Genomic DNA, 14235 nt, shown 5'->3' with positions numbered 1-14235 from the left:
ATTCAAAAATCTTGAAATAATTTAAAAAGGCTAACAAAGAAGAATGATTGGGCAAATTATGCTGCATCTGTGAGCTAGGACATTATAATACTTCTAAAAAAGATGGTTACAAAGTGTTTTTAAGGGTATAGGAAATGCATTTGATGAAATTTTAAGTGGAAAGCAGAAAATGAAATTATGCATGAAATAATATTTCAAAGTTCTGGAAGAAGCTGAAAAACAAAAGACTGAAGGAACAAGGCAAATAGTGGGCACCTTTTGGGTTGTGCAACTGTGGCCCTTTGGACTTGTTCTAAGTTCTAATTTTATACAGCTGAGTATGTATTATTTTGGGTGGGGGGCACACTGTGGATCTTTTGGGATCTCAGTTCCTTGACAGGGACTGAATCCAGGCAACAGCAGTGAAAGGCTGGAATCCCAACCACTAGGCCACCAAGGAACTCCCAATATGTATTACTTTTATAAAATGGAGAAAAAGTTGTCTTCCCGTAGGTTCAATCCCTGGGTTCAGAAGATCCCCTGGAGAAGGGAATGGCTATCCACTCCAGTATTCTTTCCTGGAGATTTCTATGGACAGAGGAGCCTGGCAGGCTATAGTCTGTGGGGTCGCAAAGAGTCAGACACAACTGAGTGACTAACACTTTCACTGTCTTTTTTTTTTAGGTTCTTGCCATCAAAAATCTTCTATATGTGTGTGTATGGCTGAGTTCCTTTGCTATTCACCTGAAACTATCACAACATTGTTAATCAGCTATGCTTGGTCGCCTCAGTTGTGTCCGACTCTTTGCAACCCCATGGACTATAGCCTGCCAGGCTCCTCTGTTCACGGGATTTCTCAGGCAAGAATATTGGGGTGGGTTGCCATTTTCTTCTCCAGTTAATCAGCTATACTCAGTACAGAATAAAAAGCTTTAAGAAAAGTCTTCTGGTAGGTTCCTACATTGGCAATTGGGATGACTTTTGTCTCTTGGCCTAAATAACGTGTGGCTGCTGACAAGGCAACTTGCGGGGTTATGGGAGGGCATTCTGGAGTTCCTGATCCCCAGACAATTCAGTGTCTCCTGTTTTGTGTCACCTCCTCCAAGACTAGATGGAGATGAGGAAAGCCCAGTAGGAGATCCAGGTAGATACACACCAATGTAGAGAAGAACTGTGGTCACGTGAGGTGATGGTGTGAGGTTTCTCTGGTGTGTACACACACACACACACACACACACACACACACACACACTTGCCTCCCCACAGTGTCCCTGCCCACATTCCACCCGGCCTGAGTGCCATGGGAGGAAGGTATGTGGCAGCAGTCCAGAGGCCTCTGGGGCAGCTGTCTCAGGGCCCAGGTGGCCGCAAGGCAGGAGTCGCAGCTGTGTGTGTCGTGGGGGAGGGTGGGAGGAGGAGTCCTCTTTCTTCTTCATGCCCCCTCCTCCTTCTTCAGTCCTGCCAGTCACCCGGGGAGGAAAGGGTTTGGCGAATTTAACTAGCCGCTGACAGCTCAGAGTAAGGAAGGCATCAACCTGGGCTGAGCTGCAAGCACATGATAAACCGTGTGGAGTGGGGTCCCCAGAGAGAGCTGGGGAGCAGTTGGTTTGGATCCCGTCAGGTTTCCTTTTTGGGATCCGTGAGGGTCTTTCCTTGCTTCCTGGATGTTAGGTAGTTAGAATAGGAAAAAGGAGTCCAGAATGGCGGTGGCCTTTTTCCTATTCTAACTACCTAACGCTGGATATACCTCTAGGTGTGTATTCAGAGAAATGAGCTACGCTTAGAAGCAGAGGCTGCAGCTGAGGGGAGGTCTAGGCTTGCCATAGATTCAGGAGAGGGCAAACAAGCAAAAGGCCCCACGTCTCCTCACCACAACCTTGATCAAATGTTAAAATATGTACGCTGACTGGCCAAAAAGTTCATTCAGGGTTTTGCATACAATGTTGCAGAAGAACCCGAACGGATTTTATTGGAAATTATTGTCCTTGGCTTCTCGGGTTACTGTTGAGCTGTCAATGCCATTCAGATTCCTGATGTTATAGTTGTGTCACAGGATTTTTGGCCAATGCATATATATAGTTAAATACTTTAAATACATATTTACATATATTTAAACTACATATAGTTTAAAGATGCTTGATTATGTTTGATATATATTTACATATTTTAAAGTATATTTAAAGATGTTGGATATATGTATGTATCTATGTTTGATATCTATGTATACAGGTACCTGCTTTTTAATCTCATAATATTAGGCAGAGATAAGCAAAATTTATCAAATCGAGGCCTTACTCTTCTTCCTCCCCAACCCTATAGTTCCCTTCTTCACCCCTCCTTTCCTAACATAAACACTGTTAGCTCTTTCAGTTATTTTATTTATTTGTTTCTGGCATCGTTGTCGTCGATTCTAAGTTATGTGCTTATCCTACTATTTCTTAGGTTTTTTCCCCACTACAGACATACAGATATTATCTATTGAATTCTTAATATGAAGGATGATGATTTAACATTTTAATCTGCCTCCTTCCCTTACCCCTCCTCATTTTTCCTCTTTTTTTTTTTTAACCCTCCCAACATAATGACTGTTTTCTGCTTCTCTGAGAAGCAGAAAACAAGGAAGCACTAAAAATGAACAAGACAGGGCTTCCGTGGTGGCCCAGTGGTTAAGAACCCACCTGCCAGTGCAAGGTACATGGGTTCAACCCCTAGTCTGGAAAGATTCCACATGCCACAGGGCAACTAAGCCCATGCACCACAGGAAGAGAAGCCACTGCAATGAGAAGCCCGGGCTCTGCAATTAGAGAGTAGTCCCCACTCATTGCAACTAGAGAAAGCCTGCTCACAGCAGTCAAGACTCAGCACGGCCAAAAAATAAACAAATGAATAAATAAACAAAATTAAATTAAAAAAATGAAACTAACAAGATAAAGGTGGTGGTTCCAGGGCCAATCTGACACCATGAAGGAGGGGGCAAGGAAGGAAGATTGGGTAGGAAGAGCCTCAGACTGCAGGGTCGTTCTAAGAAATTCAAGGCCAGGCTGATGCTGAGACCCAGAATAAAGACTGCTCAGTACAGAAGTCTTGCACTGTGCAGCCATGGCTAGCTCTGGTCTCCCGGCTGTGCTCAGTCACTGGCTAGGAACCCAGGAGATCAAGCCTTCCCTGAAGACAACAGTGGGTCCCCAAGGGGGGATACATTCCTCAAAGCAAGCTGTCTTTTGAAGGGAAGTCTGAGTGGTCCACCTCCATGGCTACCACATTTATATTCTAATTTATGATTTTGTTAATGTTCAGTGCTTCCATTATCATGACTGAATGAATATTGTTCATAGTCGTGTCATATTGTGTACTATAATTGCATTTTCTTTTTTCATTATTTTTCCTCTCTTGGAGCTTTTTTCTTTACTTACTTTTCTATGTTTTTGCCCATTATTCTGCTCCAAATATTCTAACAGAGTATAAAACACCCTGCATTGTGATAGAACCCATTGGTATATCAGTCAGTGCTGTTTCTCTGTTTTGTTTATCTGTTCCATCTGGAGCCCTATTCTGAGTTGATTGTGCTTTGCTTATTTTCTCATTTGGTGGAGCAAGTCTTCCAGGAACTTGTTGAAAGGGCTGAAAGTGATGTCAACATCTGACCCCTTACATGCTGCTCTCAGTCCACCCCATATTTGATCATTTCTAAGTCAGGAGTCATTGCACCTCAGAATCTGGAAATTATTGTCCTTGGCTTCTTGGGTTACTGTTGAGCTGTCAATGCCATTCAGATTCCTGATGTCTTATTTGACCTTATTTTTTCTTTCTGGCAGCCTTTAGGGTCTTTTATTTATCCCTGTGTTCTGTAATTTCACAATAATGTGCTTTATTCTCTATATTGGGCACTGGGTGGGTCTGTCTAATCAGGAAACTCCTGTCTTTCACTTCCGGGGAACTTTTGTTTATTATTTCACTGATTTCTTTCATTTTGTTTTTTCAGCTCTTTCTTTCTAGAACTTATTATTTGGATGTTTCATCTACTGGACTGATCATCTAATTTCCTTAGACTCTGTCCTATTTCCTATCTAGTTCTGGCAGATTTCCTAAACTTTACCTTCTAAGCCTCTTATAAGTTGCTTTTGTTTTCAGAAAGTTATTTATTTATTTACTGTGTGTGTTTTTCTTTCTTTTGCCTCACTGAGCATACTCAGTGTGTGTATGTGTATAGATGTGTGTGTTAAGTCGCTTCAGTCACGTCCGACTCTTTGCCACCATACGGACTCTAGCCCACCAGGCTCCTCTGTCCAAGGGATTCTCCAGGCAAGAATACTGGAGTGGGTTGCCATGCCCTCCTCCAGGGGATCTTTCCAACCCAGAGATCAAGCCTGCATCTCTTATGTCTCCTGCATTGGCAGTTGGGTTCTTTACCACTAGAACTACTTGGGAAGCCCATATGTGTGTGTTTATATATACATATATAAACAACATATAAGAGAACAAATTCATACTTTTATTTATTTACTTTTTAGTAAGTTTACATCTTTGAAGGGTATGTGTGCTCAGTTGCTCAGTCGCTCAGTCAGGTCCAACTCTGAGTCCCTATGGACTGTAGTCCACCAGGCTCCCATGGCAACAGATTCTGTGTCCAATGGCCTTAACTGGAAGGTTTGGAATTTGGCATGAACCATGCCACTATTTCCATGAATATGAGCTATCTTTTCCCAGACTACTCTGATTATTTTTTTAATTATGCAATTTATTTTAAAGAATTGAAGTAGAGAACTCTGATTTTGTTAGGTTTTCCGACCAGGAGTTAGTATGTTCTTTGCTTTGTACATAAGCACATCTCTCACCTACATAGAATTCAGTTTCATCTCAAGAATATACACCTTTAATTTTCAGAAGAGCTGTGTGCTCCCTCTGGTTCCAGAGACTCCACTGATAGCCAGCAAAAATGGCCTTGGACCACAGCCTTCCAGACATACTGTTGTTTTAGAAGTCCTGTTCCCAGCAGGCTTCCACAGGCTTCAAGATGGCAGAAGGAGCCTCGGTGTGTACTTTGGATGCAATTCTGTCCCTCACACTCTCTGCTACCTCTGAGTTCCTTTTCCCCACCTATTTCACATCTACAGCTTTCTCCTGTTATCTGATGATTCTTTGTTTATATCTAAGACTGAGCCACCAGAAGTCAAATTGGAAGCCCAGCACTGGGGGGCCTCCTTTCCCAGAACCTTCTCAGATTCCAATATGCTGGATCCTGTGGGTGTTCTCCAGACCCCACACCCCACGTAATTTATTTTCAGTTTCTTCTGTTGTATTCTACAGGAGTTGCTACTGTTTTCCCCAATCTATGTTCAATCTTCCCAACTTTTGTTGGCATTTCTCACTTCTGTAATCCACCTTCCCCATCATTGCTGCTCTTGTGGTTTTATTTTTCCCCTTATTTTCATTTTACTGGGGTTGTGGAGGGAGGAGGACAAAGAGCATATGTCCAATGCAATGTACTATGTATAATGAGACATCATGCTCCTTCTATGCTCATTATTATATTTTTAACACTCTCCATGCCAACATTCTATTTAAAAAATGGTTGAAAAGGTATATCTTTTGTAGGATGTGCTCAGAGGAAACAGCTGATTCTCAGCTTTTCATATCCCAAGATGTCCTTCTTCTTTGACATTCTTTTGATCTAGTTCTTCATTAAAGTAATGAAAGATTACCATTTACTAAGGACCTCAGTATGTCTCATTTCATCTTCATAGAATCGCTGCAAGGTAGGCATTATTATACCCACTTTAAAGACAAGGACTGTGGCTCAGAAAGTTTCTCCAGGAAACTCAGCTGACAAGACAAGGAGCATGGATTCAACTGGGTGCTGACCTGCCTTCCAAGCTGACTGCTCTTTCCAGGGCACCCCAGGGAGTGTTGAGTGCTAGGTGACAGCAGTGACATAGGACTTACATGCCACGAGCTCTGTGGGAGAATGTAATTTTCATGTAGGCAGAGCCCTCATCTGCCTTGTTGACCTCTACTTCCCAAGCACAAGAACAGTAACTTAATGCACTGAAAACACACGATCAATTAAAAGAGCAAATGAATGAATGAATGGATAAATGTGGTATTCTTTAATTCTCAGAGCAACCCAGTCATGTCTCTTATATTACCCTTTTGTAAAACATTAAAAAATAAGTTTCATAAACATAAATTTGGGACTTCTCTTTTTGGGGGATCTTCTCTTTCTAGGAAGTGGTGTTTTTATATAATCTGAGGAATAACCTGTGTTAAGGTGTCAGCTAAGACTGAACAGGATAGCTGAGTTGGCTTGACTACATGAGTTCAGAATTATGCAGCATTGGAGAGTGTGCGAACAAAAGGGAACCTTCCTAAACTGTTGGTGGGAATGTAAATTGGTGCAGCCACTGTGGCAAATAGAATGGGGGTTCCTCAAAAAACTAAAAATAGAGTTGTCATATGATCCGGCAATCCCACTCCCGGGCATATATCTGAGACCAAAACTATAATTCAAAAAGGACACATGCAGCCCTATGTTCACAGCAGCACTATCCACAATAGCCAAGACACGGAAACAAGCTAAATGTCTATTGACAGATGAATGTAAAGAAGATGTGATACACGTATACAATGGAATACTACTCAGCCATAAAAAAGAATGAAAAAAATGCCACTTGCAGCAACCTGATGGACCTAGAGATTATCATACTAAGTGAAAAATGTCAGAAAAACAAAGACAAATAACACATATCACTTACACATGGAATCTGAAATAGTACATAACGAACTTTATCTGGGCTTCCGAGGTGGTGCTAGTGAAGAACTAGCCTGCCAATGCAAGAGACTTAAGAGATGCAGGTTCAGTCCCTGGGTCAGGAAGATTCCCTGGAGGAGGGCATGGCAACCTACTCCAGTATCCTTTCCTGAAGAATCTCATGGACAGAGGGGCCATGGGCTACAATCCATAGGGTTGCACAGAGTTGAACACGACTGAAACGACTTATCAGGCATGCACAAATTTTATCTATGAAAGAAACAGATTCACAGACATAGAGAACAGACTTGTTGCCAAGGGGAGGGAAACAACTGCTCTTCATATTTTCTTATCCCAAGATGTCCTTCTTAGACACTCTTTTGATCTAGTTCTTCACTGAGGTAATAAAAGGTGGGGGAGTTGGGGAGGGAGGAATAGAGAGCTTTGGTTTAGCAGATGCTAATATATATCTAATGGATAAGCAACAAAGTCCTACTGAATAGCACAGGGAACTATATTCAGTATCCTCTGATAAACCATAATGGAAAAGACTATGAAAAAGAATATATATACATATGCATAACTGAATCACTTTCCTGTACAGCATAAATTAACACATAAATTAACAGCATAAATCAACTATGCTTAAATAAAAGAAATTTAAAAAAATAATTCTTCAGCATTCATTCAGCAAAATACTAGCAACTGTTCACTGTGTGCTACTGGACTAGGAGACTGAAATTCATTAAATCTCATCCCAGTTTCACAAAAATCCTGCCATGTAGCTGATTGGTCTAAAACCGGTTTCTGAAATATCTACTTGCTCACTGAAGAATTTGCTTAAAATTCAACCTCTGTTTGAGAATCTGGACCTCATTTTAGTGTCCTGTATTTTCTTGGCATTTTGGAGCATTTGATGATTTAAAAAAAAAAAAAGTTCCTTGAAGGGCACATCTAACTTAATTTTGCATTTCTATTATGTATTGCTTGAGCTTGCAGGATTTTTAAAAAACGACGGGATTGTTTTGGACACTTGAAAGTGCCTTTTTCTATCTGACCTAGTTTTGAATAGTTAAGCTCTTTTTAGTCAGTTTATGCAAAGCCTTTTATTCAGAGTTTAAATTAAATTAAGTTTTAATTTAATTTAATGTTTACTTCCAGGACACCTGAACGGATGTAGAAATGCTCCAAAGGGGACTGATATTACATAAGATATTCTCCAATCAGACTGTGATGAGGAAAAAATGAAGACAAAAGCCAAAGCAATCCACTTCTTACCCCCTCCCTCTTTTCCTCCTTCCTCTCCTCTGACCACCATTCAAGGAAGAGACCAAGTTCCTCCCGGTTCCCTAATTTTGTGATTCTAGATATCAAATGCTATTTTCTCTTGTTCTCTTGAGTCAAAGGAAAGAACTCAGGTGGGTAATTGAGTGGATGTAAATGGGGCAGGCAAAACTTCTGGCAACTTCTCCAATAAGCTGACCTACCTATTCATTCAAAAAGTATTCCCTAAAACATCAGTGGGGCATGTGAATGGCTTAAAATAGAAATGACTAAAACAGCCAGAGAAAGAGATAACTTTACAGCACTTGCATAGTTACTTTATTAATTGTAGAAATGCTTATAATAATTCAAACAGGTAGCAAAAGGGAGAATTACATTCTTTCTGCTTGCCTAACACATCCTTAGATCAGAATTTGTGAAATTTGTTGAAAGTGTTAATTAGTTGACTGTGTCCCTATCTTTGATAGGAGAAAATGGAATCAAATTCCTCAGAGCAATTTGAGTAACAGAATTATTTTAGAACATGGACCTGTCAAATTCAATCTAGGAATGCTCACAAACTGTGTATTTTATTACTTTTTTTTAAAGGTCAAAAATATATGATTCTTGAGACTTTCCTGGTGGTCCAGTGGCTAAGACTTCATGTTCCCAATGCAGCTGGTCCTGTGTTCAATCCCTGGTCAAGGAACTAGATCCCACATGCTGCAACCAAGAGTTTACATGCCACAACTAAAGACTCTACTTGTAGCAGCTAAAAGACCCGATATGCTGCAAAGAAGATCAAAGATCCCACGTGCCTCAACTAAGACCTGGTGCAGTTAAATAAATGAATAAGTATCTTAGAAAATGATGATTCTTAAAAAAAAAAGACAGCACATCTCTATCTATTTTCATATTTGGAAAACTATTGGGGTGTCAACCTAACTTCAGAAAAATTTCTTTCAAATTCTTTGGATATTATCTGGAACAAAGATGCTGTCCTTCTGACACTGCAGCGCTATGAGCGTAGCTAAGGTCATCGGACTGTCATCGCTTGTTGGTCCCCAAAGATTCTGATCAGTGTCCCTGAGGCTGACTCACTGGAAATTCTCAGCCCAATCAGCTGGCTAGTCTGGGCATAATGAACTAAATGTTCCTCCATGTTATAAAAGCTATCATTCGAACTCTTCAGGCATTAAAATTATGTTTTGAAAAGTCTATCCATAGGGATGGTGACCAAAGTGGTTTTTAACAGTGTTGTTGACCATGGTGGCTGAACTGGCCATCTGCTTGTGTAAGGAGCCACGTCAGCTGCAGGTACATTCATGTGTGAATTGTGTCGACTCTGGGGCCAGCCTGCCTAGGTTCAAGCACTGGCTCCCACACGTGCCAGTTATGTGACTAGCTGTGTATTCACTTTCCTTATCAGTAAAACAAGGATTTTATATATCTACCTCATAGGGTTTTTGTGAGGATAAAATGAGCTAATATGTCTAAAGAGTTAAGAGCTAAAGTGCCTAGCACCTGGTAAGTGGTATATTAAGTGTTAAGTTAAGAATGTATTACTATCATTATTATTTATGTGAAGTATTTGAAATTACACAAGGTGCTTTTTGGTTCCAGATGCATAGGAGTGCATTTGTAGGTATGTTCAACAGGCAATTGCTCCTTTTATAACCCTGGAAATGCAATTTCCCAACACTGCAAGTCCTCATCCTTTCACTTTGCAGCCACCTCCATCAAACAGCTTTCTCCTCATCCCCTCTCTTTTTTATTTTGCATGTACAATATGCCCTCTTCCTCCATCAGAGATTGCTTAACTCTGCTTTGGAAAATGTTTTTGTGATACTCACGACCCCCGTGAACCCTCTTCTTTTCTCTCATACTTTCAAGTTTACTTTATCTTATTTTTAATTACCCAAGTGACAAGGGAAGTGGTGGATAAAAGGTTGAATCATGTTGTCGACAAGCTACATCAAAATGAAGGGGGGAGTTGCAAAATGAGAGAGTCCAAGGCTTGATAGGAGGGCCCAGACTCCTTCTGCATTCAAAGTTCTACGTCTGCCATTTCAGATTCAGATCCATATTTTACTACCATTTTATCTTCTACCTCTTATGGGTTAAGCACTAGACTAGAGTTTTTAGATTATCATTTAATGCTCACAGTAACTCCTTGAAGGTAGGTATTATCTCCCATCTTGCAGATGAAGAAAAACAAAAATAGAGAGGTAAATGATATACCAAGACCATATAACTGAAAAGTAGAGAGCTAGAGTTAGAACTCATGCATTCTTATTCCGAACTCCATTCTCCTCCCACTATTCATAATCCCTTGTTTACATAACCATAGAAGTAAAATAATAATGGTCAAATTTCATTAATATCATGCCCTTGAAACAAAAAATCCCATTCAGAACATAGAAGTTTTCATATAGCTCTGCATTGCCCTCTAAATAAACCAACCATTTATACAGAACTCACTCTTCCATCCATCCTTTCATCCACCTATCTTTCTAATCATCTCTCTATTCTCTATTCATCTAATCACATATCCATCCATTCATCCATCTATCCTTTTATTAACTATTTAGTATATTCTGGGGTTGTAATAAGTCCTAAAGGAGTCCCTGTCTTTAAGGAATTCTCAATCTAGGGACAGGAACAACATATAAATAAAATTTGCAATATAATGTGGTGAACATTAATACATAGTGCTTCTTACAAAGTGTTAGAAAAATGCAGGAGAGGTGCAGAGGAGTGTTTCTAATTCTTCCTAGGGGAAACTTTTAAAACTAGGATCACTGGCACTTTAGAAGGTCAGAGAAGGAACCACCTGAAATTGGGCAAAGTTTTCTCAGAAGGGTTTGTGCCTAAGGAGGAGAGAAGTAGGAGTCTGAGGCATTATAGAGGGGTTTCAACTCCGTTAATGTTTGAGTTGATCAAGAGTTTGCCAGAAACCAAATGTGGAGGAGGATGTTCCAGACCAAAAAAAAAAAAAACCCATAGGTGGAAAAGTACATGAAAGCATTGGTTAGGATTCCAACTTACAGTATCCTTCAAAAGGAGAGACAAAGCACCAAGGATGGGTGGTTAGGGTTTAGATAAAGAAAGGACTGGTGTGCAAAGCCAAGAGTTCAGTTTTCAAGGATATTAAAAATGCTCTCAAAAGCATTATTATAGTCCATTGTAAAATTACATCATTACAAATTACAGTTCATTGTAAAATTTATTGTTCAACACCCTTAAAATAAATAATAGATGTTCTTTCTGCCCATTTCCAGAAACTTGTAACAGATTCTCTATATTTGGGGGTAAATTTGCATTCAAAAGTTGAGCTGGGATCTTAACCTTGTTTCTGGGGAATAATGCGTTCTGAATTCTAAACAACAGTTTACAAAACTCTTTGTGACTTGGCATGGTGGAATAGCCTTAGAGACCTGCTTGATGTTCAAATATGGGCAAGAAAAGAAGATGTGGCCCCAAATGAAGACCTGCTTATTCTGTTACTCAAAATGTGGCAAGAGAGACTTCTGGAAGTGAATTTTACTTGAGGTAATGGTAATTAAATTTTTGATATAGGTTTTAACCTGGATGTCTCAGCAACCCTACTTTTTATTTTCTTCCGAACCCTCTGGGATTGAGGTTAAGTAGGTTAGCTAAATTAAGATATATAAATCTATCTCTATGTAAGTATCTCTATATCTAGCATCATCTGCCAAAGAGGAGGCTGATCTGAACTGAAATTGTTTCTATAGATTTCAAGGCTCATTTGCCAGTCTCCTTAGCTGGGACAGAGCGATGTTTCTAAGCCTGAGAATTCCTCTTTCTGTCTGAGTTGATCAATACATCTTTTTGCATCCTCCAGCACAAAAACCCAAATGTGCTTCCTTTTCTAAAAGGGAGCCTCTGTCTTGCTGGGATTAAGAGGGCATAGTCCCATGACACAGTTTGCACTCATTTTTTGGCAACCAAAATACCTTCCCTCTTTCAAGAATTATGGGCAGCCAGTCAAGAGGGGACAGTATTTTGGCATTTGGACTGAATATCTTACCTGCCAACTGGGCTGCTCTTAATACATTGTTTCTGAAACCGGGGGAAGCACATGTAACAGCAACAGGCTTTGTGCCGTCAGAACACTTTTGATGAGCACATCTGTACTGAGTTGAAGAGGAAGCCAGCCAGCTGTGTTTGTTCACTTTCTCCTGCACCAGTTTTCCTCGGACTCCTGAACGCTCTCAGAGGGCAATTGTTACCTCTCAAGACTCATATTTCATTTCTTTACTTTATTAATACCATAACCATGGAATCACACATTTCATACACAGTTGCCCTAACTGACATTCTAGCACTTTTCTCTCAATTACTCATCACCTTTTAGGCTTTAGTTCTGGTGTCAATCTTCTCAAGGAGGGGAGTGGAAATTAACCCAAACAGAGGTTCACGGGCTCCTTATGTTCAAACAGATGCTTCTTCCAGGATTCCCTTCCACAATTCTATTTTCATTCAAAAAGTATCGATTGGATAGCACCTGGACTAGGCATTGTCCTCAGCTTCTCGGAGAAAATGGTGAGTGGAATATTCTTCTAGAAATAACCCGAGAGGCCTCCTCCACTCCCCAAAGCCCAGTCCAGACCTGGAAAAGGAGCCAGGAGGACCTCAGGAGCCAGGCAGGGGGTGGGGAGTGCTTGGCGAGGGGAGCAGAGCGTAGCTCAGAATCCATGCCTCAAGCCATGAGGCCTTCAGACCCTTGTTCACAACCCCCGTGCCCTTCTTTTTCTTTTAATCAGTTTTAATGAGCAAATCTGATCTCCTTTTTAATTTAGAAGAAAAAGAATCACACATTCTCTAATAGACTATTTCCACAGAAAAAGAAGGGAAAAAGTTGTTCAGCCAGCTGAGAAGAAGACTTCAGTAGGATATTAAATGCTAAAAAGTTAATCAGACAGTCCTGGTCCCCTGAGGCTTGGAATATGAAGTTCAGAGTTCCATCCTTCATTCCTGGCATGTGAGGAAATATTTTCAGATAATTTCATAGATAAGCCGAGGGTGGAAAAGCTCTGGCTCTTAAGCAGTAAAAACTTTTCTTGGCTTACAGAATCTTTTTAGAGTCTTGGGGGCAGAATTTTACATAAATATCTACATAATTTTTGAATATATTTTATATAAATGATAAGTCACAAAAACACAAAACCTAGCAGAGGAATTTCTAGACAGCAGAGGCTTCCCAGCCTCTCAGAATTCTTATCGATTCATCAATGGCATTGAAAATCCCACCCCCGAGTTATTTCATACCTGTTTGCTACCACGGTCCCCTCCTGAGTATTCCAGCCCAAGCGTCAGAAGGATACTTCCTTACAGAAAAACAATCTTAAATTTCAAAAACAGACAGCCTACATACCCTGCCATCTTGATCCTCCATGAAGGGAGCTGCCGTGTTGCTATCAGGCCATACGTTCGAATGTTCTCCAACTTCCTTTCTGACTCAGATCGAATGAATTCGCAGCGCTGATGTAAGGCTCTTAATGGGAATCTGTTTTCAATTCAGGGCAGATGTGGGACACTCTTGTAGCTCTAGGGATTATCAACTTTAAAACAAATCGCCTTCAGGATGATAAGTCAAAAGGCAGTAACTGCTTCCTGAGGCCTCCTTGGGGTTCCTTCCAAATGCTTAACATACAACACAAGAACTACGGCTCAAAAGAAGGTTTTGCTCCTGAGGTTCCCAGGCTTTAGAATGAAGCTTGCAAATACTCCTCAGAAACAAAGCTTGTAAATACATCTCAGAGCAATGAAACAGAAATTCAGATATTTTAGTAACACGCAAAAGTGATCAAAATGTTCCTGTCTCCCCCTCCCCCTGCCCCCTGCTGCCCCTCTCCCCCTATCTATCTTAGCACTATTTTGTTTCATGGATTAGAGTTTTTCCACAAATTGAAATTGAATTGTTCTGGTTCAGAGTTTTCTTGGCTCAAGGAAAGGAAGGGGAGGACTATTCCAAGACTTCCACAGAGAAACATCCAGAAATCAATTTAACACGATAAGTTTAATGTTCTACAATTAGTGTTCCCACAGCACGAACTGCCTACAACTCAGAGCACCCTTGGTTCTGAGACACTCTGTAGGATTGGCTCATCCACCAGGATTTTAGACTCACACACACAAAAAAGATAGCTGGTGCTTAATATAGTTTAAACCAAGTTAATAACCCTGAAAAGAGGTTAAAAGAAACTACTAACTTACAAAAC

The sequence above is a fragment of the Giraffa tippelskirchi genome, chromosome 9, assembly GCF_054371585.1.
Source record: "Giraffa tippelskirchi isolate mGirTip1 chromosome 9, T2T-mGirTip1v1.2.pri, whole genome shotgun sequence".
NCBI lineage: Eukaryota > Metazoa > Chordata > Mammalia > Artiodactyla > Giraffidae > Giraffa > Giraffa tippelskirchi.
This window is presented reverse-complemented; position numbering follows the sequence as displayed.